We start from the raw sequence: 26,853 nt of genomic DNA, 5'->3' as shown, positions 1-26,853 counted from the left end.
TGTAACAATGCTATATACAGAGGCAAAAATGCTTCAGTGAACAACATATAACTATTACATAACAATTCAATATTAAAACAATACTGCGGCAATGTAGAAATAATATAGACAATGCACGACGGTAATATAAGCACATTATACTGTGTCATACAGTAAAAAGTGTATAACATATAACAATGTTAAACATAAAGCTAAAATGCAGCAGATAACATTTCATAACAGTGATACATGAACATTTAATAGAGGACAAAATGCTATGTCAGATAACATTAGGTAAATATGATGCCAAACAATGTAATATAGCATCGTAATGCAGCGGTAAAGTACACCAATTTAGCCGGAATCTTTCTTTGACCGCTGTTTGGTCTCCACCCTGATGCTGAGAGTTAAATGGCTGGCCTTCTTCTCCACTGCTGATGTTGTCTACAGTCAAGATGGAACGTAGGAGTCTTTTGCTAAGAAGATAGAGACATCAGTCATTTGCAAAGGAATGATACGGTTCACTACATGGGACCCCATGGAGCTCCGGGATCAGTAGGATGAAAGTGCTGGATGATCAAAGCAATATACAGCATTTTGGCAGGAAGTGTCTGCTTGATGACGTCCATTAGTAGCACTTACCTGCCAGAAGAAGGATCATTCCGTGAGGTTTGCCGCCATCGCTGGATCTATAGCAGGTACATTTGCACTGTTTCTTCTTTTTGGTAAGCCTCAATCTGTAAAGACTGAGGCTCAGATAGTCGGGAAACACCATTTTTAATTTAAACCATTTTTGAGCCAATCAGTGAATCAGGAACCTTTACTCCAACCCAACAATGTATAAACACAATACATAATTTTACTGAACACTATTTTTGCATAAGATTACAGTGTATTAACTTAATATGTAACAATGCTATATACAGAGGCAAAAATGCTTCAGTGAACAACATATAACTATTCCATAACAATTTAATATTAAAACAATACTGCGGCAATGTACAAATAATATAGACAATGCACGACGGTAATATAAGCACATTATACTGTGTCATACAGTAAAAAGTGTATAACATATAACAATGTTAAACATAAAGCTAAAATGCAGCAGATAACATTTCATAACAGTGATACATGAACATTTTACATAGGGACAAAATGCTATGTCAGATAACTTCAGGTAAATATGATGCCAAACAATGTAATATAGCATCGTAATGCAGCGGTAAAGTACACCAATTTAGCCGGAATCTTTCTTTGACCGCTGTTTGGTCTCCACCATGATGCTGAGAGTTAAATGGCTGGCCTTCTCCACTGCTGATGTTGTCTACAGTCAAGATGGAACTTAGGAGTCTTTTGCTATGAAAATAGAGACATCAGTCATTTGCAAGGGAATGACACGGTTCACTACTTGGGACCCCATGGAGCTTCGGGATCAGTAGGATGATAGTGCTGGATGATCAAAGCAATATACAGCATTTTGGCAGGAAGTGTCTGCTTGATGACGTTCATTAGTTCCACTTACCTGTCAGAAAAATGAACATTCCGTGAGGTTTGTCCCCATCGCTGGATCTATAGCAGGTGCTTTTGCAGTGTTTCTCTTTTTTGGAAAGCCTCAATCTGTAAAGAATGAGGCTCAGCTAGTCAGGAAACACCATTTTAAATTTAAGCCTTTTTTGAGCCAATCTGGGAATCAGGACCCTTTACTCCAACACATCAATGTATAAACACAATACATCATTTTACTGAACAGTATTTTTGCAAAAGATAACAGTGCTTTAACTTAATATGTAACAATGCTATATACAGAGGCAAAAATGGTTCAGTGAACAACATATAACTATTACAGAACAATTTACTATTAAAATATACTGCAGCAATGTACAAATGATATGGAGAATGCATGACGGTAATTTAAGTACATTATACAGTGTCATACAGTAAAGAAGTGTATAACATATATAACAATGTTAAATATAAAGCTAAAATGCAGCAGATAACATTTCATAACAGTGATACATCAAAATTTTACATAGGGACAAAATGCTATGTCAGATAACATTAGGTAAATATGATGCCAAACAATGTAATATAGCATCGTAATGCAGCGGTAAAGTACACCAATTTAGCCGGAATCTTTCTTTGACCGCTGTTTGGTCTCCACCCTGATGCTGAGAGTTAAATGGCTGGCCTTCTTCTCCACTGCTGATGTTGTCTACAGTCAAGATGGAACGTAGGAGTCTTTTGCTAAGAAGATAGAGACATCTGTCATTTGCAAAGGAATGACACGGTTCACTACATGGGACCCCATCGAGCTCCGGGATCAGTAGGATGAAAGTGCTGGATGATCAAAGCAATATACAGCATTTTGGCAGGAAGTGTCTGCTTGATGACGTCCATTAGTAGCACTTACCTGCCAGAAGAAGGATCATTCCGTGAAGTTTGCCCCCATCGCTGGATCTATAGCAGGTACATTTGCACTGTTTCTTCTTTTTGGAAAGCCTCAATCTGTAAAGATGGAGGCTCAGCTAGTCAGGAAACACCATTTTAAATTTAAGCCATTTTCGAGCCAATCTGGGAATCAGGACCCTTTACTCCAACACATCAATGTATAAACACAATGCATAATTTTACTGAACAGTATTTTTGCAAAAGATAACAGTGTTTTAGCTTAATATGTAACAATGCTATATACAGAGGCAAAAATGCTTCAGTGAACAACATATAACTATTACATAACAATTTAATATTAAAACAATACTGCGGCAATGTAGAAATAATATAGACAATGCACGACGGTAATATAAGCACATTATACTGTGTCATACAGTAAAAAGGGTATAACATATAACAATGTTAAACATAAAGCTAAAATGCAGCAGATAACATTTCATAACAGTGATACATGAACATTTAATATAGGACAAAATGCTATGTCAGATAACATTAGGTAAATATGATGCCAAACAATGTAATAAAGCGTCGTAATGCAGCGGTAAAGTACACCAATTTAGCCGGAATCTTTCTTTGACCACTGTTTGGTCTCCACCATGATGCTGAGAGTTAAATGGCTGGCCTTCTTCTCCACTGCTGATGTTGTCTATAGTCAAGATGGAATTTAGGAGTCTTTTGCTAAGAAGATAGAGACATGAGTCATTTGCAAAGGAATCACACGGTTCACTACGTGGACCCTATGGAGCTTCGGGATCAGTAGGATGATAGTGCTGGATGATCAAAGCAATATACAGCATTTTGGCAGGAATTGTCTGCTTGATGACGTCCATTAGTAGCACTTACCTGTCAGAAGAAGGATCATTCCGTGAGGTTTGCCCCCATCGCTGGATCTATAACAGGTGCTTTTGCAGTGTTACTCTTTTTTGGAAAGCCTCAATCTGTAAAGATTGAGGCTCAGCTAGTCAGGAAACACCATTTTAAATTTAAGCCCTTTTCGAGCCAATCTGGGAATCAGGACGCTTTACTCCAACACAACAATGTACGAACACAATACATAATTTTACTGAACAGTATTTTTGCAAAAGATAACAGTGTATTAACTTAATATGTAACAATGCTATATACAGAGGCAAAAATGCTTCAGTGAACAACATATAACTATTACATAACAATTCAATATTAAAACAATACTGCGGCAATGTAGAAATAATATAGACAATGCACGACGGTAATATAAGCACATTATACTGTGTCATACAGTAAAAAGTGTATAACATATAACAATGTTAAACATAAAGCTAAAATGCAGCAGATAACATTTCATAACAGTGATACATGAACATTTAATAGAGGACAAAATGCTATGTCAGATAACATTAGGTAAATATGATGCCAAACAATGTAATATAGCATCGTAATGCAGCGGTAAAGTACACCAATTTAGCCGGAATCTTTCTTTGACCGCTGTTTGGTCTCCACCCTGATGCTGAGAGTTAAATGGCTGGCCTTCTTCTCCACTGCTGATGTTGTCTACAGTCAAGATGGAACGTAGGAGTCTTTTGCTAAGAAGATAGAGACATCAGTCATTTGCAAAGGAATGATACGGTTCACTACATGGGACCCCATGGAGCTCCGGGATCAGTAGGATGAAAGTGCTGGATGATCAAAGCAATATACAGCATTTTGGCAGGAAGTGTCTGCTTGATGACGTCCATTAGTAGCACTTACCTGCCAGAAGAAGGATCATTCCGTGAGGTTTGCCGCCATCGCTGGATCTATAGCAGGTACATTTGCACTGTTTCTTCTTTTTGGTAAGCCTCAATCTGTAAAGACTGAGGCTCAGATAGTCGGGAAACACCATTTTTAATTTAAACCATTTTTGAGCCAATCAGTGAATCAGGAACCTTTACTCCAACCCAACAATGTATAAACACAATACATAATTTTACTGAACACTATTTTTGCATAAGATTACAGTGTATTAACTTAATATGTAACAATGCTATATACAGAGGCAAAAATGCTTCAGTGAACAACATATAACTATTCCATAACAATTTAATATTAAAACAATACTGCGGCAATGTACAAATAATATAGACAATGCACGACGGTAATATAAGCACATTATACTGTGTCATACAGTAAAAAGTGTATAACATATAACAATGTTAAACATAAAGCTAAAATGCAGCAGATAACATTTCATAACAGTGATACATGAACATTTTACATAGGGACAAAATGCTATGTCAGATAACATTAGGTAAATATGATGCCAAACAATGTAATATAGCATCGTAATGCAGCGGTAAAGTACACCAATTTAGCCGGAATCTTTCTTTGACCGCTGTTTGGTCTCCACCATGATGCTGAGAGTTAAATGGCTGGCCTTCTCCACTGCTGATGTTGTCTACAGTCAAGATGAAACTTAGGAGTCTTTTGCTAAGAAAATAGAGACATCAGTCATTTGCAAGGGAATGACACGGTTCACTACTTGGGACCCCATGGAGCTTCGGGATCAGTAGGATGATAGTGCTGGATGATCAAAGCAATATACAGCATTTTGGCAGGAAGTGTCTGCTTGATGACGTTCATTAGTTCCACTTACCTGTCAGAAAAATGAACATTCCGTGAGGTTTGCCCCCATCGCTGGATCTATAGCAGGTGCTTTTGCAGTGTTTCTCTTTTTTGGAAAGCCTCAATCTGTAAAGAATGAGGCTCAGCTAGTCAGGAAACACCATTTTAAATTTAAGCCTTTTTCGAGCCAATTTGGGAATCAGGACCCTTTACTCCAACACATCAATGTATAAACACAATACATCATTTTACTGAACAGTATTTTTGCAAAAGATAACAGTGTTTTAACTTAATATGTAACAATGCTATATACAGAGGCAAAAATGCTTCAGTGAACAACATGTAACTATTACTGAACAATTTACTATTAAAATATACTGCAGCAATGTACAAATGATATGGAGAATGCATGACGGTAATTTAAGTACATTATACAGTGTCATACAGTAACGAAGTGTATAACATATATAACAATGTTAAATATAAAGCTAAAATGCAGCAGATAACATTTCATAACAGTGATACATCAACATTTTACATAGGGACAAAATGCTATGTCAGATAACATTAGGTAAATATGATGCCAAACAATGTAATATAGCATCGTAATGCAGCGGTAAAGTACACCAATTTAGCCGGAATCTTTCTTTGACCGCTGTTTGGTCTCCACCCTGATGCTGAGAGTTAAATGGCTGGCCTTCTTCTCCACTGCTGATGTTGTCTACAGTCAAGATGGAACGTTGGAGTCTTTTGCTAAGAAGATAGAGACATCTGTCATTTGCAAAGGAATGACACGGTTCACTTCATGGGACACCATCGAGCTCCGGGATCAGTAGGATGAAAGTGCTGGATGATCAAAGCAATATACAGCATTTTGGCAGGAAGTGTCTGCTTGATGACGTCCATTAGTAGCACTTACCTGCCAGAAGAAGGATCATTCCGTGAAGTTTGCCCCCATCGCTGGATCTATAGCAGGTACATTTGCACTGTTTCTTCTTTTTGGAAAGCCTCAATCTGTAAAGATGGAGGCTCAGCTAGTCAGGAAACACCATTTTAAATTTAAGCCATTTTCGAGCCAATCTGGGAATCAGGACCCTTTACTCCAACACATCAATGTATAAACACAATGCATAATTTTACTGAACAGTATTTTTGCAAAAGATAACAGTGTTTTAACTTAATATGTAACAATGTTATATACAGAGGCAAAAATGCTTCAGTGAACAACATATAACTATTACATAACAATTTAATATTAAAACAATACTGCGGCAATGTAGAAATAATATAGACAATGCACGACGGTAATATAAGCACATTATACTGTGTCATACAGTAAAAAGGGTATAACATATAACAATGTTAAACATAAAGCTAAAATGCAGCAGATAACATTTCATAACAGTGATACATGAACATTTAATAGAGGACAAAATGCTATGTCAGATAACATTAGGTAAATATGATGCCAAACAATGTAATATAGCATCGGAATGCAGCGGTAAAGTACACCAATTTAGCCGGAATCTTTCTTTGACCGCTGTTTGGTCTCCACCCTGATGCTGAGAGTTAAATGGCTGGCCTTCTTCTCCACTGCTGATGTTGTCTACAGTCAAGATGGAACGTAGGAGTTTTTTGCTAAGAAGATAGAGACATCAGTCATTTGCAAAGGAATGATACGGTTCACTACATGGGACCCCATGGAGCTCCGGGATCAGTAGGATGAAAGTGCTGGATGATCAAAGCAATATACAGCATTTTGGCAGGAAGTGTCTGCTTGATGACGTCCATTAGTAGCACTTACCTGCCAGAAGAAGGATCATTCCGTCAGGTTTGCCGCCATCGCTGGATCTATAGCAGGTACATTTGCACTGTTTCTTCTTTTTGGTAAGCCTCAATCTGTAAAGACTGAGGCTCAGATAGTCGGGAAACACCATTTTTAATTTAAACCATTTTTGAGCCAATCAGTGAATCAGGAACCTTTACTCCAACCCAACAATGTATAAACACAATACATAATTTTACTGAACACTATTTTTGCATAAGATTACAGTGTATTAACTTAATATGTAACAATGCTATATACAGAGGCAAAAATGCTTCAGTGAACAACATATAACTATTCCATAACAATTTAATATTAAAACAATACTGCGGCAATGTACAAATAATATAGACAATGCACGACGGTAATATAAGCACATTATACTGTGTCATACAGTAAAAAGTGTATAACATATAACAATGTTAAACATAAAGCTAAAATGCAGCAGATAACATTTCATAACAGTGATACATGAACATTTTACATAGGGACAAAATGCTATGTCAGATAACTTCAGGTAAATATGATGCCAAACAATGTAATATAGCATCGTAATGCAGCGGTAAAGTACACCAATTTAGCCGGAATCTTTCTTTGACCGCTGTTTGGTCTCCACCATGATGCTGAGAGTTAAATGGCTGGCCTTCTCCACTGCTGATGTTGTCTACAGTCAAGATGGAACTTAGGAGTCTTTTGCTATGAAAATAGAGACATCAGTCATTTGCAAGGGAATGACACGGTTCACTACTTGGGACCCCATGGAGCTTCGGGATCAGTAGGATGATAGTGCTGGATGATCAAAGCAATATACAGCATTTTGGCAGGAAGTGTCTGCTTGATGACGTTCATTAGTTCCACTTACCTGTCAGAAAAATGAACATTCCGTGAGGTTTGCCCCCATCGCTGGATCTATAGCAGGTGCTTTTGCAGTGTTTCTCTTTTTTGGAAAGCCTCAATCTGTAAAGAATGAGGCTCAGCTAGTCAGGAAACACCATTTTAAATTTAAGCCTTTTTTGAGCCAATCTGGGAATCAGGACCCTTTACTCCAACACATCAATGTATAAACACAATACATCATTTTACTGAACAGTATTTTTGCAAAAGATAACAGTGCTTTAACTTAATATGTAACAATGCTATATACAGAGGCAAAAATGGTTCAGTGAACAACATATAACTATTACAGAACAATTTACTATTAAAATATACTGCAGCAATGTACAAATGATATGGAGAATGCATGACGGTAATTTAAGTACATTATACAGTGTCATACAGTAAAGAAGTGTATAACATATATAACAATGTTAAATATAAAGCTAAAATGCAGCAGATAACATTTCATAACAGTGATACATCAAAATTTTACATAGGGACAAAATGCTATGTCAGATAACATTAGGTAAATATGATGCCAAACAATGTAATATAGCATCGTAATGCAGCGGTAAAGTACACCAATTTAGCCGGAATCTTTCTTTGACCGCTGTTTGGTCTCCACCCTGATGCTGAGAGTTAAATGGCTGGCCTTCTTCTCCACTGCTGATGTTGTCTACAGTCAAGATGGAACGTAGGAGTCTTTTGCTAAGAAGATAGAGACATCTGTCATTTGCAAAGGAATGACACGGTTCACTACATGGGACCCCATCGAGCTCCGGGATCAGTAGGATGAAAGTGCTGGATGATCAAAGCAATATACAGCATTTTGGCAGGAAGTGTCTGCTTGATGACGTCCATTAGTAGCACTTACCTGCCAGAAGAAGGATCATTCCGTGAAGTTTGCCCCCATCGCTGGATCTATAGCAGGTACATTTGCACTGTTTCTTCTTTTTGGAAAGCCTCAATCTGTAAAGATGGAGGCTCAGCTAGTCAGGAAACACCATTTTAAATTTAAGCCATTTTCGAGCCAATCTGGGAATCAGGACCCTTTACTCCAACACATCAATGTATAAACACAATGCATAATTTTACTGAACAGTATTTTTGCAAAAGATAACAGTGTTTTAGCTTAATATGTAACAATGCTATATACAGAGGCAAAAATGCTTCAGTGAACAACATATAACTATTACATAACAATTTAATATTAAAACAATACTGCGGCAATGTAGAAATAATATAGACAATGCACGACGGTAATATAAGCACATTATACTGTGTCATACAGTAAAAAGGGTATAACATATAACAATGTTAAACATAAAGCTAAAATGCAGCAGATAACATTTCATAACAGTGATACATGAACATTTAATATAGGACAAAATGCTATGTCAGATAACATTAGGTAAATATGATGCCAAACAATGTAATAAAGCGTCGTAATGCAGCGGTAAAGTACACCAATTTAGCCGGAATCTTTCTTTGACCACTGTTTGGTCTCCACCATGATGCTGAGAGTTAAATGGCTGGCCTTCTTCTCCACTGCTGATGTTGTCTATAGTCAAGATGGAATTTAGGAGTCTTTTGCTAAGAAGATAGAGACATGAGTCATTTGCAAAGGAATCACACGGTTCACTACGTGGACCCTATGGAGCTTCGGGATCAGTAGGATGATAGTGCTGGATGATCAAAGCAATATACAGCATTTTGGCAGGAATTGTCTGCTTGATGACGTCCATTAGTAGCACTTACCTGTCAGAAGAAGGATCATTCCGTGAGGTTTGCCCCCATCGCTGGATCTATAACAGGTGCTTTTGCAGTGTTACTCTTTTTTGGAAAGCCTCAATCTGTAAAGATTGAGGCTCAGCTAGTCAGGAAACACCATTTTAAATTTAAGCCCTTTTCGAGCCAATCTGGGAATCAGGACGCTTTACTCCAACACAACAATGTACGAACACAATACATAATTTTACTGAACAGTATTTTTGCAAAAGATAACAGTGTATTAACTTAATATGTAACAATGCTATATACAGAGGAAAAAATGCTTCAGTGAACAACATATAACTATTACATAACAATTCAATATTAAAACAATACTGCGGCAATGTAGAAATAATATAGACAATGCACGACGGTAATATAAGCACATTATACTGTGTCATACAGTAAAAAGTGTATAACATATAACAATGTTAAACATAAAGCTAAAATGCAGCAGATAACATTTCATAACAGTGATACATGAACATTTAATAGAGGACAAAATGCTATGTCAGATAACATTAGGTAAATATGATGCCAAACAATGTAATATAGCATCGTAATGCAGCGGTAAAGTACACCAATTTAGCCGGAATCTTTCTTTGACCGCTGTTTGGTCTCCACCCTGATGCTGAGAGTTAAATGGCTGGCCTTCTTCTCCACTGCTGATGTTGTCTACAGTCAAGATGGAACGTAGGAGTCTTTTGCTAAGAAGATAGAGACATCAGTCATTTGCAAAGGAATGATACGGTTCACTACATGGGACCCCATGGAGCTCCGGGATCAGTAGGATGAAAGTGCTGGATGATCAAAGCAATATACAGCATTTTGGCAGGAAGTGTCTGCTTGATGACGTCCATTAGTAGCACTTACCTGCCAGAAGAAGGATCATTCCGTGAGGTTTGCCGCCATCGCTGGATCTATAGCAGGTACATTTGCACTGTTTCTTCTTTTTGGTAAGCCTCAATCTGTAAAGACTGAGGCTCAGATAGTCGGGAAACACCATTTTTAATTTAAACCATTTTTGAGCCAATCAGTGAATCAGGAACCTTTACTCCAACCCAACAATGTATAAACACAATACATAATTTTACTGAACACTATTTTTGCATAAGATTACAGTGTATTAACTTAATATGTAACAATGCTATATACAGAGGCAAAAATGCTTCAGTGAACAACATATAACTATTCCATAACAATTTAATATTAAAACAATACTGCGGCAATGTACAAATAATATAGACAATGCACGACGGTAATATAAGCACATTATACTGTGTCATACAGTAAAAAGTGTATAACATATAACAATGTTAAACATAAAGCTAAAATGCAGCAGATAACATTTCATAACAGTGATACATGAACATTTTACATAGGGACAAAATGCTATGTCAGATAACATTAGGTAAATATGATGCCAAACAATGTAATATAGCATCGTAATGCAGCGGTAAAGTACACCAATTTAGCCGGAATCTTTCTTTGACCGCTGTTTGGTCTCCACCATGATGCTGAGAGTTAAATGGCTGGCCTTCTCCACTGCTGATGTTGTCTACAGTCAAGATGAAACTTAGGAGTCTTTTGCTAAGAAAATAGAGACATCTGTCATTTGCAAGGGAATGACACGGTTCACTACTTGGGACCCCATGGAGCTTCGGGATCAGTAGGATGATAGTGCTGGATGATCAAAGCAATATACAGCATTTTGGCAGGAAGTGTCTGCTTGATGACGTTCATTAGTTCCACTTACCTGTCAGAAAAATGAACATTCCGTGAGGTTTGCCCCCATCGCTGGATCTATAGCAGGTGCTTTTGCAGTGTTTCTCTTTTTTGGAAAGCCTCAATCTGTAAAGAATGAGGCTCAGCTAGTCAGGAAACACCATTTTAAATTTAAGCCTTTTTCGAGCCAATCTGGGAATCAGGACCCTTTACTCCAACACATCAATGTATAAACACAATACATCATTTTACTGAACAGTATTTTTGCAAAAGATAACAGTGTTTTAACTTAATATGTAACAATGCTATATACAGAGGCAAAAATGCTTCAGTGAACAACATGTAACTATTACTGAACAATTTACTATTAAAATATACTGCGGCAATGTACAAATGATATGGAGAATGCATGACGGTAATTTAAGTACATTATACAGTGTCATACAGTAAAGAAGTGTATAACATATATAACAATGTTAAATATAAAGCTAAAATGCAGCAGATAACATTTCATAACAGTGATACATCAACATTTTACATAGGGACAAAATGCTATGTCAGATAACATTAGGTAAATATGATGCCAAACAATGTAATATAGCATCGTAATGCAGCGGTAAAGTACACCAATTTAGCCGGAATCTTTCTTTGACCGCTGTTTGGTCTCCACCCTGATGCTGAGAGTTAAATGGCTGGCCTTCTTCTCCACTGCTGATGTTGTCTACAGTCAAGATGGAACGTTGGAGTCTTTTGCTAAGAAGATAGAGACATCTGTCATTTGCAAAGGAATGACACGGTTCACTTCATGGGACACCATCGAGCTCCGGGATCAGTAGGATGAAAGTGCTGGATGATCAAAGCAATATTCAGCATTTTGGCAGGAAGTGTCTGCTTGATGACGTCCATTAGTAGCACTTACCTGCCAGAAGAAGGATCATTACGTGAGGTTTGCCCCCATCGCTGGATCTATAGCAGGTACATTTGCACTGTTTCTTCTTTTTGGAAAGCCTCAATCTGTAAAGATTGATGCTCAGCTAGTCAGGAAACACCATTTTAAATTTAAGCCCTTTTCGAGCCAATCTGGGAATCAGGACGCTTTACTCCAACACAACAATGTACGAACACAATACATAATTTTACTGAACAGTATTTTTGCAAAAGATAACAGTGTATTAACTTAATAAGTAACAATACTATATACAGAGGCAAAAATGCTTCAGTGAACAACATATAACTATTACATAACAATTCAATAATAAAACAATACTGCGGCAATGTAGAAATAATATAGACAATGCACGACGGTAATATAAGCACATTATACTGTGTCATACAGTAAAAAGGGTATAACATATAACAATGTTAAACATAAAGCTAAAATGCAGCAGATAACATTTCATAACAGTGATACATGAACATTTAATATAGGACAAAATGCTATGTCAGATAACATTAGGTAAATATGATGCCAAACAATGTAATAAAGCGTCGTAATGCAGCGGTAAAGTACACCAATTTAGCCGGAATCTTTCTTTGACCACTGTTTGGTCTCCACCATGATGCTGAGAGTTAAATGGCTGGCCTTCTTCTCCACTGCTGATGTTGTCTATAGTCAAGATGGAACTTAGGAGTCTTTTGCTAAGAAGATAGAGACATGAGTCATTTGCAAAGGAATCACACGGTTCACTACGTGGACCCTATGGAGCTTCGGGATCAGTAGGATGATAGTGCTGGATGATCAAAGCAATATACAGCATTTTGGCAGGAATTGTCTGCTTGATGACGTCCATTAGTAGCACTTACCTGTCAGAAGAAGGATCATTCTGTGAGGTTTGCCCCCATCGCTGGATCTATAACAGGTGCTTTTGCAGTGTTACTCTTTTTTGGAAAGCCTCAATCTGTAAAGATTGAGGCTCAGCTAGTCAGGAAACACCATTTTAAATTTAAGCCCTTTTCGAGCCAATCTGGGAATCAGGACGCTTTACTCCAACACAACAATGTACGAACACAATACATAATTTTACTGAACAGTATTTTTGCAAAAGATAACAGTGTATTAACTTAATATGTAACAATACTATATACAGTGGCAAAAATGCTTCAGTGAACAACATATAACTATTACATAACAATTCAATATTAAAACAATACTGCGGCAATGTAGAAATAATATAGACAATGCACGACGGTAATATAAGCACATTATACTGTGTCATACAGTAAAAAGTGTATAACATATAACAATGTTAAACATAAAGCTAAAATGCAGCAGATAACATTTCATAACAGTGATACATGAACATTTAATAGAGGACAAAATGCTATGTCAGATAACATTAGGTAAATATGATGCCAAACAATGTAATATAGCATCGTAATGCAGCGGTAAAGTACACCAATTTAGCCGGAATCTTTCTTTGACCGCTGTTTGGTCTCCACCCTGATGCTGAGAGTTAAATGGCTGGCCTTCTTCTCCACTGCTGATGTTGTCTACAGTCAAGATGGAACGTAGGAGTCTTTTGCTAAGAAGATAGAGACATCAGTCATTTGCAAAGGAATGATACGGTTCACTACATGGGACCCCATGGAGCTCCGGGATCAGTAGGATGAAAGTGCTGGATGATCAAAGCAATATACAGCATTTTGGCAGGAAGTGTCTGCTTGATGACGTCCATTAGTAGCACTTACCTGCCAGAAGAAGGATCATTCCGTGAGGTTTGCCGCCATCGCTGGATCTATAGCAGGTACATTTGCACTGTTTCTTCTTTTTGGTAAGCCTCAATCTGTAAAGACTTAGGCTCAGATAGTCGGGATGCACCATTTTTAATTTAAACCATTTTTGAGCCAATCAGTGAATCAGGAACCTTTACTCCAACCCAGCAATGTATAAACACAATACATAATTTTACTGAACACTATTTTTGCATAAGATAACAGTGTATTAACTTAATATGTAACAATGCTATATACAGAGGCAAAAATGCTTCAGTGAACAACATATAACTATTCCATAACAATTTAATATTAAAACAATACTGCAGCAATGTACAAATAATATAGACAATGCACGACGGTAATATAAGCACATTATACTGTGTCATACAGTAAAAAGTGTATAACATATAACAATGTTAAACATAAAGCTAAAATGCAGCAGATAACATTTCATAACAGTGATACATGAACATTTTACATAGGGACAAAATGCTATGTCAGATAACATTAGGTAAATATGATGCCAAACAATGTAATATAGCATCGTAATGCAGCGGTAAAGTACACCAATTTAGCCGGAATCTTTCTTTGACCGCTGTTTGGTCTCCACCATGATGCTGAGAGTTAAATGGCTGGCCTTCTCCACTGCTGATGTTGTCTACAGTCAAGATGGAACTTAGGAGTCTTTTGCTAAGAAAATAGAGACATCAGTCATTTGCAAGGGAATGACACGGTTCACTACTTGGGACCCCATGGAGCTTCGGGATCAGTAGGATGATAGTGCTGCATGATCAAAGCAATATACAGCATTTTGGCAGGAAGTGTCTGCTTGATGACGTTCATTAGTTCCACTTACCTGTCAGAAAAATGAACATTCCGTGAGGTTTACCCCCATCGCTGGATCTATAGCAGGTGCTTTTGCAGTGTTTCTCTTTTTTGGAAAGCCTCAATCTGTAAAGAATGAGGCTCAGCTAGTCAGGAAACACCATTTTAAATTTAAGCCATTTTCGAGCCAATCTGGGAATCAGGACCCTTTACTCCAACACATCAATGTATAAACACAATGCATAATTTTACTGAACAGTATTTTTGCAAAAGATAACAGTGTTTTAACTTAATATGTAACAATGCTATATACAGAGGCAAAAATGCTTCAGTGAACAACATATAACTATTACATAACAATTTAATATTAAAACAATACTGCGGCAATGTAGAAATAATATAGACAATGCACGATGGTAATATAAGCACATTATACTGTGTCATACAGTAAAAAGTGTATAACATATAACAATGTTAAACATAAAGCTAAAATGCAGCAGATAACATTTCATAACAGTGATACATGAACATTTAATATAGGACAAAATGCTATGTCAGATAACATTAGGTAAATATGATGCCAAACAATGTAATAAAGCGTCGTAATGCAGCGGTAAAGTACACCAATTTAGCCGGAATCTTTCTTTGACCACTGTTTGGTCTCCACCATGATGCTGAGAGTTAAATGGCTGGCCTTCTTCTCCACTGCTGATGTTGTCTATAGTCAAGATGGAACTTAGGAGTCTTTTGCTAAGAAGATAGAGACATGAGTCATTTGCAAAGGAATCACACGGTTCACTACGTGGACCCTATGGAGCTTCGGGATCAGTAGGATGATAGTGCTGGATGATCAAAGCAATATACAGCATTTTGGCAGGAATTGTCTGCTTGATGACGTCCATTAGTAGCACTTACCTGTCAGAAGAAGGATCATTCCGTGAGGTTTGCCCCCATCGCTGGATCTATAACAGGTGCTTTTGCAGTGTTACTCTTTTTTGGAAAGCCTCAATCTGTAAAGAATGAGGCTCAGCTAGTCAGGAAACACCGTTTTAAATTTAAGCCCTTTACGAGCCAATCTGGGAATCAGGATGCTTTACTCCAACACAACAATGTACGAACACAATACATAATTTTACTGAACAGTATTTTTGCAAAAGATAACAGTGTATTAACTTAATATGTAACAATACTATATACAGAGGCAAAAATGCTTCAGTGAACAACATATAACTATTACATAACAATTCAATATTGAAACAATACTGTGGCAATGTAGAAATAATATAGACAATGCACGACGGTAATATAAGCACATTATACTGTGTCATACAGTAAAAAGTGTATAACATATAACAATGTTAAACATAAAGCTAAAATGCAGCAGATAACATTTCATAACAGTGATACATGAACATTTAATATAGGACAAAATGCTATGTCAGATAACATTAGGTAAATATGATGCCAAACAATGTAATATAGCATCGTAATGCAGCGGTAAAGTACACCAATTTAGCCAGAATCTTTCTTTGACCGCAGTTTGGTCTCCACCCTGATGCTGAGAGTTAAATGGCTGGCCTTCTTCTCCACTGCTGATATTGTCTACAGTCAAGATGGAACGTAGGAGTCTTTTGCTAAGAAGATAGAGACATCAGTCATTTGCAAAGGAATGATACGGTTCACTACATGGGACCCCATGGAGCTCCGGGATCAGTAGGATGAAAGTGCTGGATGATCAAAGCAATATACAGCATTTTGGCAGGAAGTGTCTGCTTGATGACGTCCATTAGTAGCACTTACCTGCCAGAAGAAGGATCATTCCGTGAGGTTTGCCGCCATCGCTGGATCTATAGCAGGTACATTTGCACTGTTTCTTATTTTTGGAAAGCCTCAATCTGTAAAGACTGAGGCTCAGATAGTAGGGAAACACCATTTTAAATTTAAGCCCTTTTCGAGCCAATCTGGGAATCAGGACGCTTTACTCCAACACAACAATGTACGAACACAATACATAATTTTACTGAACAGTATTTTTGCAAAAGATAACAGTGTATTAACTTAATATGTAACAATACTATATACAGAGGCAATGATGCTTCAGTGAACAACATATAACTATTACATAACAATTCAATATTAAAACAATACTGTGGCAATGTAGAAATAATATTGACAATGCACGACGGTAATATAAGCACATTATACTGTGTCATACAGTAAAAAGTGTATAACATATAACAATGTTAAACATAAAGCTAAAATGCAGCAGATAACATTTCATAACAGTGATACATGAACATTTAATATAGGACAAAATGCAATGTCAGATAACATTAGGTAAATATGATGCCAAACAATGTAATAAAGCGTCGTAATGCAGCGGTAAAGTACACCAATTTAGCCGGAATCTTTCTTTGACCACTGTTTGGTCTCCACCATGATGCTGAGAGTTAAATGGCTGGCCTTCTTCTCCACTGCTGATGTTGTCTATAGTCAAGATGGAACTTAGGAGTCTTTTGCTAAGAAGATAGAGACATGAGTCATTTGCAAAGGAATCACACGGTTCACTACGTGGACCCTATGGAGCTTCGGGATCAGTAGGATGATAGTGCTGGATGATCAAAGCAATATACAGCATTTTGGCAGGAATTGTCTGCTTGATGACGTCCATTAGTAGCACTTACCTGTCAGAAGAAGGATCATTCCGTGAGGTTTGCCCCCATCGCTGGATCTATAACAGGTGCTTTTGCAGTGTTACTCTTTTCTGGAAAGCCTCAATCTGTAAAGATTGAGGCTCAGCTAGTCAGGAAACACCATTTTAAATTTAAGCCCTTTTCGAGCCAATCTGGGAATCAGGACGCTTTACTCCAACACAACAATGTACGAAAACAATACATAATTTTACTGAACAGTATTTTTGCAAAAGATAACAGTGTATTAACTTAATATGTAACAATACTATATACAGAGGCAAAAATGCTTCAGTGAACAACATATAACTATTACATAACAATTCAATATTAAAACAATACTGTGGCAATGTAGAAATAATATAGACAATGCACGACGGTAATATAAGCACATTATACTGTGTCATACAGTAAAAAGTGTATAACATATAACAATGTTAAACATAAAGCTAAAATGCAGCAGATAACATTTCATAACAGTGATACATGAACATTTAATATAGGACAAAATGCTATGTCAGATAACATTAGGTAAATATGATGCCAAACAATGTAATATAGCATCGTAATGCAGCGGTAAAGTACACCAATTTAGCCGGAATCTTTCTTTGACCGCAGTTTGGTCTCCACCCTGATGCTGAGAGTTAAATGGCTGGCCTTCTTCTCCACTGCTGATGTTGTCTACAGTCAAGATGGAACGTAGGAGTCTTTTGCTAAGAAGATAGAGACATCAGTCATTTGCAAAGGAATGATACGGTTCACTACATGGGACCCCATGGAGCTCCGGGATCAGTAGGATGAAAGTGCTGGATGATCAAAGCAATATACAGCATTTTGGCAGGAAGTGTCTGCTTGATGACGTCCATTAGTAGCACTTACCTGCCAGAAGAAGGATCATTCCGTGAGGTTTGCCGCCATCGCTGGATCTATAGCAGGTACATTTGCACTGTTTCTTCTTTTTGGTAAGCCTCAATCTGTAAAGACTGAGGCTCAGATAGTCGGGAAACACCATTTTTAATTTAAACCATTTTTGAGCCAATCAGTGAATCAGGACCCTTTACTCCAACCCAACAATGTATAAACACAATACATAATTTTACTGAACACTATTTTTGCATAAGATAACAGTGTATTAACTTAATATGTAACAATGCTATATACAGAGGCAAAAATGCTTCAGTGAACAACATATAACTATTACAGAACAATTTAATATTAAAATATACTGCAGCAATGTACAAATGATATGGAGAATGCTTGACGGTATTTTAAGTACATTATACAGTGTCATACAGTAAAGAAGTGTATAACATATATAACAATGTTAAATATAAAGCTAAAATGCAGCAGATAACATTTCATAACAGTGATACATCAACATTTTACATAGGGACAAAATGCTATGTCAGATAACATTAGGTAAATATGATGCCAAACAATGTAATAAAGCGTCGTAATGCAGCGGTAAAGTACACCAATTTAGCCGGAATCTTTCTTTGACCACTGTTTGGTCTCCACCATGATGCTGAGAGTTAAATGGCTGGCCTTCTTCTCCACTGCTGATGTTGTCTATAGTCAAGATGGAACTTAGGAGTCTTTTGCTAAGAAGATAGAGACATGAGTCATTTGCAAAGGAATCACACGGTTCACTACGTGGACCCTATGGAGCTTCGGGATCAGTAGGATGATAGTGCTGGATGATCAAAGCAATATACAGCATTTTGGCAGGAATAGTCTGCTTGATGACGTCCATTAGTAGCACTTACCTGCCAGAAGAAGGATCATTCCGTGAGGTTTGCCGCCATCGCTGGATCTATAGCAGGTACATTTGCACTGTTTCTTCTTTTTGGTAAGCCTCAATCTGTAAAGACTGAGGCTCAGACAGTCGGGAAACACCATTTTTAATTTAAACCATTTTTGAGCCAATCAGTGAATCAGGACCCTTTACTCCCACCCAACAATGTATAAACACAATACATAATTTTACTGAACACTATTTTTGCATAAGATAACAGTGTATTAACTTAATATGTAACAATGCTATATACAGAGGCAAAAATGCTTCAGTGAACAACATATAACTATTCCATAACAATTTAATATTAAAACAATACTGCGGCAATGTACAAATAATATAGACAATGCACGACGGTAATATAAGCACATTATACTGTGTCATACAGTAAAAAGTGTATAACATATAACAATGTTAAACATAAAGCTAAAATGCAGCAGATAACATTTCATAACAGTGATACATGAACATTTTACATAGGGACAAAATGCTATGTCAGATAACATTAGGTAAATATGATGCCAAACAATGTAATATAGCATCGTAATGCAGCGGTAAAGTACACCAATTTAGCCGGAATCTTTCTTTGACCGCTGTTTGGTCTCCACCATGATGCTGAGAGTTAAATGCTGGCCTTCTCCACTGCTGATGTTGTCTACAGTCAAGATGGAACGTAGGAGTCTTTTGCTAAGAAAATAGAGACATCAGTCATTTGCGAGGGAATGACACGGTTCACTACTTGGGACCCCATGGAGCTTCGGGATCAGTAGGATGATAGTGCTGGATGATCAAAGCAATATACAGCATTTTGGCAGGAAGTGTCTGCTTGATGACGTTCATTAGTTCCACTTACCTGTCAGAAAAATGAACATTCCGTGAGGTTTGCCCCCATCGCTGGATCTATAGCAGGTGCTTTTGCAGTGTTTCTCTTTTTTGGAAAGCCTCAATCTGTAAAGATGGAGGCTCAGCTAGTCAGGAAACACCATTTTAAATTTAAGCCATTTTCGAGCCAATCTGGGAATCAGGACCCTTTACTCCAACACATCAATGTATAAACACAATACATAATTTTACTGAACAGTATTTTTGCAAAAGATAACAGTGTTTTAACTTAATATGTAACAATGCTATATACAGAGGCAAAAATGCTTCAGTGAACAACATATAACTATTACAGAACAATTTACTATTAAAATATACTGCAGCAATGTACAAATGATATGGAGAATGCATGACGGTATTTTAAGTACATTATACAGTGTCATACAGTAAAGAAGTGTATAACATATATAACAATGTTAAATATAAAGCTAAAATGCAGCAGATAACATTTCATAACAGTGATACATGAACATTTAATATAGGACAAAATGCTATGTCAGATAACATTAGGTAAATATGATGCCAAACAATGTAATAAAGCGTCGTAATGCAGCGGTAAAGTACACCAATTTAGCCGGAATCTTTCTTTGACCACTGTTTGGTCTCCACCATGATGCTGAGAGTTAAATGGCTGGCCTTCTTCTCCACTGCTGATGTTGTCTATAGTCAAGATGGAACTTATGAGTCTTTTCCTAAGAAGATAGAGACATCAGTCATTTGCAAAGGAATCACACGGTTCACTACGTGGACCCTATGGAGCTTCGGGATCAGTAGGATGATAGTGCTGGATGATAAAAGCAATATACAGCATTTTGGCAGGAATTGTCTGCTTGATGACGTCCATTAGTAGCACTTACCTGCCAGAAGAAGGTTAATTCCTTGAGGTTTGCCGCCATCGCTGGATCTATAGCAGGTACATTTGCACTGTTTCTTCTTTTTGGTAAGCCTCAATCTGTAAAGACTGAGGCTCAGATAGTCGGGAAACACCATTTTTAATTTAAACCATTTTTGAGCCAATCAGTGAATCAGGACCCTTTACTCCAACCCAACAATGTATAAACACAATACATAATTTTACTGAACACTATTTTTGCATAAGATAACAGTGTATTAACTTAATATGTAACAATGCTATATACAGAGGCAAAAATGCTTCAGTGAACAACATATAACTATTCCATAACAATTTAATATTAAAACAATACTGAGGCAATGTACAAATAATATAGACAATGCACGATGGTAATATAAGCACATTATACTGTGTCATACAGTAAAAAGTGTATAACATATAACAATGTTAAATATAAAGCTAAAATGCAGCAGATAACATTTCATAACAGTGATACATCAACATTTTACAAAGGGACAAAATGCTATGTCAGATAACATTAGGTAAATATGATGCCAAACAATGTAATATAGCATCGTAATGCAGCGGTAAAGTACACCAATTTAGCCGGAATCTTTCTTTGACCGCTGTTTGGTCTCCACCCTGATGCTGAGAGTTAAATGGCTGGCCTTCTTCTCCACTGCTGATGTTGTCTACAGTCAAGATGGAACGTAGGAGTCTTTTGCTAAGAAGATAGAGACATCAGTCATTTGCAAAGGAATGATACGGTTCACTACATGGGACCCCATGGAGCTCCGGGATCAGTAGGATGAAAGTGCTGGATGATCAAAGCAATATACAGCATTTTGGCAGGAAGTGTCTGCTTGATGACGTCCATTAGTAGCACTTACCTGCCAGAAGAAGGATCATTCCGTGAGGTTTGCCGCCATCGCTGGATCTATAGCAGGTACATTTGCACTGTTTGTTCTTTTTGGAAAGCCTCAATCTGTAAAGACTGAGGCTCAGATAGTCGGGAAACACCATTTTTAATTTAAACCATTTTTGAGCCAATCAGTGAATCAGGACCCTTTACTCCAACCCAACAATGTATAAACACAATACATAATTTTACTGAACACTATTTTTGCATAAGATAACAGTGTATTAACTTAATATGTAACAATGCTATATACAGAGGCAAAAATGCTTCAGTGAACAACATATAAATATTACAGAACAATTTAATATTAAAATATACTGCAGCAATGTACAAATGATATGGAGAATGCTTGACGGTGATTTAAGTACATTATACAGTGTCATACAGTAAAGAAGTGTATAACATATATAACAATGTTAAATATAAAGCTAAAATGCAGCAGATAACATTTCATAACAGTGATACATCAACATTTTACATAGGGACAAAATGCTATCTCAGATAACATTAGGTAAATATGATGCCAAACAATGTAATATAGTATCGTAATGCAGCGGTAAAGTACACCAATTTAGCCGGAATCTATCTTTGACCGCTGTTTGGTCTCCACCCTGATGCTGAGAGTTAAATGGCTGGCCTTCTTCTCCACTGCTGATGTTGTCTACAGTCAAGATGGAACGTAGGAGTCTTTTGCTAAGAAGATAGAGACATCAGTCATTTGCAAAGGAATGATACGGTTCACTACATGGGACCCCATGGAGCTCCGGGATCAGTAGGATGAAAGTGCTGGATGATCAAAGCAATATACAGCATTTTGGCAGGAAGTGTCTGCTTGATGACGTCCATTAGTAGCACTTACCTGCCAGAAGAAGGATCATTCCGTGAGGTTTGCCCCCATCGCTGGATCTATAACAGGTGCGTTTGCAGTGTTACTCTTTTTTGGAAAGCCTCAATCTGTAAAGATTGAGGCTCAGCTAGTCTGGAAACACCATTTTAAATTTAAGCCATTTTCGAGCCAATCTGGGAATCAGGACCCTTTACTCCAACACATCAATGTATAAACACAATACATAATTTTACTGAACACTATTTTTGCATAAGATAACAGTGTTTTAACTTAATATATAACAATGCTATATACAGAGGCAAAAATGCTTCAGTGAAAAACATATAACTATTACATAACAATTTAATATTAAAACAATACTGCGGCAATGTACAAATAATATAGACAATGCACGACGGTAATATAAGCACATTATACTGTGTCATACAGTAAAAAGTGTATAACATATAACAATGTTAAACATAAAGCTAAAATGCAGCAGATAACATTTCATAACAGTGATACATGAACATTTTACATAGGGACAAAATGCTATGTCAGATAACATTAGGTAAATATGATGCCAAACAATGTAATATAGCATCGTAATGCAGCGGTAAAGTACACCAATTTAGCCGGAATCTTTCTTTGACCGCTGTTTGGTCTCCACCATGATGCTGAGAGTTAAATGCTGGCCTTCTCCACTGCTGATGTTGTCTACAGTCAAGATGGAACGTAGGAGTCTTTTGCTAAGAAAATAGAGACATCAGTCATTTGCAAGGGAATGACACGGTTCACTACTTGGGACCCCATGGAGCTTCGGGATCAGTAGGATGATAGTGCTGGATGATCAAAGCAATATACAGCATTTTGGCAGGAAGTGTCTGCTTGATGACGTTCATTAGTTCCACTTACCTGTCAGAAAAATGAACATTCCGTGAGGTTTGCCCCCATCGCTGGATCTATAGCAGGTGCTTTTGCAGTGTTTCTCTTTTTTGGAAAGCCTCAATCTGTAAAGATGGAGGCTCAGCTAGTCAGGAAACACCATTTTAAATTTAAGCCATTTTCGAGCCAATCTGGGAATCAGGACCCTTTACTCCAACACATCAATGTATAAACACAATACATAATTTTACTGAACAGTATTTTTGCAAAAGATAACAGTGTTTTAACTTAATATGTAACAATGCTATATACAGAGGCAAAAATGCTTCAGTGAACAACATATAACTATTACAGAACAATTTACTATTAAAATATACTGCAGCAATGTACAAATGATATGGAGAATGCATGACGGTATTTTAAGTACATTATACAGTGTCATACAGTAAAGAAGTGTATAACATATATAACAATGTTAAATATAAAGCTAAAATGCAGCAGATAACATTTCATAACAGTGATACATGAACATTTAATATAGGACAAAATGCTATGTCAGATAACATTAGGTAAATATGATGCCAAACAATGTAATAAAGCGTCGTAATGCAGCGGTAAAGTACACCAATTTAGCCGGAATCTTTCTTTGACCACTGTTTGGTCTCCACCATGATGCTGAGAGTTAAATGGCTGGCCTTCTTCTCCACTGCTGATGTTGTCTATAGTCAAGATGGAACTTAGGAGTCTTTTGCTAAGAAGATAGAGACATCAGTCATTTGCAAAGGAATCACACGGTTCACTACGTGGACCCTATGGAGCTTCGGGATCAGTAGGATGATAGTGCTGGATGATAAAAGCAATATACAGCATTTTGGCAGGAATTGTCTGCTTGATGACGTCCATTAGTAGCACTTACCTGCCAGAAGAAGGTTCATTCCTTGAGGTTTGCCGCCATCGCTGGATCTATAGCAGGTACATTTGCACTGTTTCTTCTTTTTGGTAAGCCTCAATCTGTAAAGACTGAGGCTCAGATAGTCGGGAAACACCATTTTTAATTTAAACCATTTTCGAGCCAATCAGTGAATCAGGACCCTTTACTCCAACCCAACAATGTATAAACACAATACTTAATTTTACTGAACACTATTTTTGCATAAGATAACAGTGTATTAACTTAATATGTAACAATGCTATATACAGAGGCAAAAATGCTTCAGTGAACAACATATAACTATTCCATAACAATTTAATATTAAAACAATACTGAGGCAATGTACAAATAATATAGACAATGCACGATGGTAATATAAGCACATTATACAGTGTCATACAGTAAAAAGTGTATAACATATAACAATGTTAAATATAAAGCTAAAATGCAGCAGATAACATTTCATAACAGTGATACATCAACATTTTACATAGGGACAAAATGCTATGTCAGATAACATTAGGTAAATATGATGCCAAACAATGTAATATAGCATCGTAATGCAGCGGTAAAGTACACCAATTTAGCCGGAATCTTTCTTTGACCGCTGTTTGGTCTCCACCCTGATGCTGAGAGTTAAATGGCTGGCCTTCTTCTCCACTGCTGATGTTGTCTACAGTCAAGATGGAACGTAGGAGTCTTTTGCTAAGAAGATAGAGACATCAGTCATTTGCAAAGGAATGATACGGTTCACTACATGGGACCCCATGGAGCTCCGGGATCAGTAGGATGAAAGTGCTGGATGATCAAAGCAATATACAGCATTTTGGCAGGAAGTGTCTGCTTGATGACGTCCATTAGTAGCACTTACCTGCCAGAAGAAGGATCATTCCGTGAGGTTTGCCGCCATCGCTGGATCTATAGCAGGTACATTTGCACTGTTTGTTCTTTTTGGAAAGCCTCAATCTGTAAAGACTGAGGCTCAGATAGTCGGGAAACACCATTTTTAATTTAAACCATTTTTGAGCCAATCAGTGAATCAGGACCCTTTACTCCAACCCAACAATGTATAAACACAATACATAATTTTACTGAACACTATTTTTGCATAAGATAACAGTGTATTAACTTAATATGTAACAATGCTATAAACAGAGGCAAAAATGCTTCAGTGAACAACATATAAATATTACAGAACAATTTAATATTAAAATATACTGCAGCAATGTACAAATGATATGGAGAATGCTTGACGGTGATTTAAGTACATTATACAGTGTCATACAGTAAAGAAGTGTATAACATATATAACAATGTTAAATATAAAGCTAAAATGCAGCAGATAACATTTCATAACAGTGATACATCAACATTTTACATAGGGACAAAATGCTATCTCAGATAACATTAGGTAAATATGATGCCAAACAATGTAATATAGTATCGTAATGCAGCGGTAAAGTACACCAATTTAGCCGGAATCTATCTTTGACCGCTGTTTGGTCTCCACCCTGATGCTGAGAGTTAAATGGCTGGCCTTCTTCTCCACTGCTGATGTTGTCTACAGTCAAGATGGAACGTAGGAGTCTTTTGCTAAGAAGATAGAGACATCAGTCATTTGCAAAGGAATGATACGGTTCACTACATGGGACCCCATGGAGCTCCGGGATCAGTAGGATGAAAGTGCTGGATGATCAAAGCAATATACAGCATTTTGGCAGGAAGTGTCTGCTTGATGACGTCCATTAGTAGCACTTACCTGCCAGAAGAAGGATCATTCCGTGAGGTTTGCCGCCATCGCTGGATCTATAGCAGGTACATTTGCACTGTTTCTTCTTTTTGGTAAGCCTCAATCTGTAAAGACTGAGGCTCAGATAGTCGGGAAACACCATTTTTAATTTAAACCATTTTTGAGCCAATCAGTGAATCAGGACCCTTTACTCCAACCCAACAATGTATAAACACAATACATAATTTTACTGAACACTATTTTTGCATAAGATAACAGTGTATTAACTTAATATGTAACAATGCTATATACAGAGGCAAAAATGCTTCAGTGAACAACATATAAATATTACAGAACAATTTAATATTAAAATATACTGCAGCAATGTACAAATGATATGGAGAATGCTTGACGGTATTTTAAGTACATTATACAGTGTCATACAGTAAAGAAGTGTATAACATATATAACAATGTTAAATATAAAGCTAAAATGCAGCAGATAACATTTCATAACAGTGATACATCAACATTTTACATAGGGACAAAATGCTATGTCAGATAACATTAGGTAAATATGATGCCAAACAATGTA

The sequence above is a fragment of the Taudactylus pleione genome, unplaced genomic scaffold (genome assembly GCF_031769625.1).
Source record: "Taudactylus pleione unplaced genomic scaffold, aTauple2 ptg000026l, whole genome shotgun sequence".
Classification (NCBI taxonomy): Eukaryota; Metazoa; Chordata; class Amphibia; order Anura; family Myobatrachidae; genus Taudactylus; species Taudactylus pleione.
Note: the sequence above shows the minus strand (reverse complement) of the source record.